This window comes from Macrobrachium rosenbergii, chromosome 22 (genome assembly GCF_040412425.1).
Source record: "Macrobrachium rosenbergii isolate ZJJX-2024 chromosome 22, ASM4041242v1, whole genome shotgun sequence".
Classification (NCBI taxonomy): Eukaryota; Metazoa; Arthropoda; class Malacostraca; order Decapoda; family Palaemonidae; genus Macrobrachium; species Macrobrachium rosenbergii.
In genome coordinates, this window is record NC_089762.1 from 2572686 (window position 1) to 2573626 (window position 941).

The window sequence follows — 941 nt, forward strand, 5'->3', positions numbered from 1 at the left end:
CCCACCATGCCCCTTGTACCAAACACCAGTGACCTGATGATGTAATATGTCGCAACCAATTTAAAGCAATGAAAAAGTGACGTGTGATGACACGTCAAGTGACACTGTGCTTTTAAGCAAAAAGCAGTCGTGAAAGCTCCCAAGAAGTCAAAGAACTGCCTACCCCTACCTGGCAATCATGGCCTGCCACCACTACAATAACCTTTTCTCAGCCTGTTTATGCTTGTAAGCAGCGTTGCCAACCATCAGAGCATGGTTTCTTAATCTTTATATACTATATATATATATATATATATATATATATATATATATATATATATATATATATATATATATATATATATAGAGAGAGAGAGAGAGAGAGAGAGAGAGAGAGAGAGAGAGAGAGAGAGAGAGAGAGAATTTGTCTACACACATATATATATATATATATATATATATATATATATATATATATATATATATATATATATATATATATATATATATATATATATACATATAATAATAATGTAAAGAGAACACAGTATAAGACCACAAAGAAAGTACCTGTTAACACTGGATAGCTGTTCCTTAGCTAAAGATGTAATCCAAATTTAATGACATTTCTATGCCCTAAAGTGTATATATACTTTCATTCATTCTTTTATATACCCATTTAATTGTAGAAGGTGTTTGTAAAACCGAATTTTTCTTTTGCTTGAAAATGATTTGTCTCTCTCTCTCTCTCTCTCTCTCTCTATATATATATATATATATATATATATATATATATATATATATATATATATATATATATATATATATATATATATATAAGGCAGAGGGCGATACATCACATTTGTAAACATAGTGACATTCCCTTTTCAATAATGGCGGACCCGTTACGCAACCACTCGCGAACGAGTCGGGCCGGGGAAGTCGGCTCTCTTTGGCAGTGG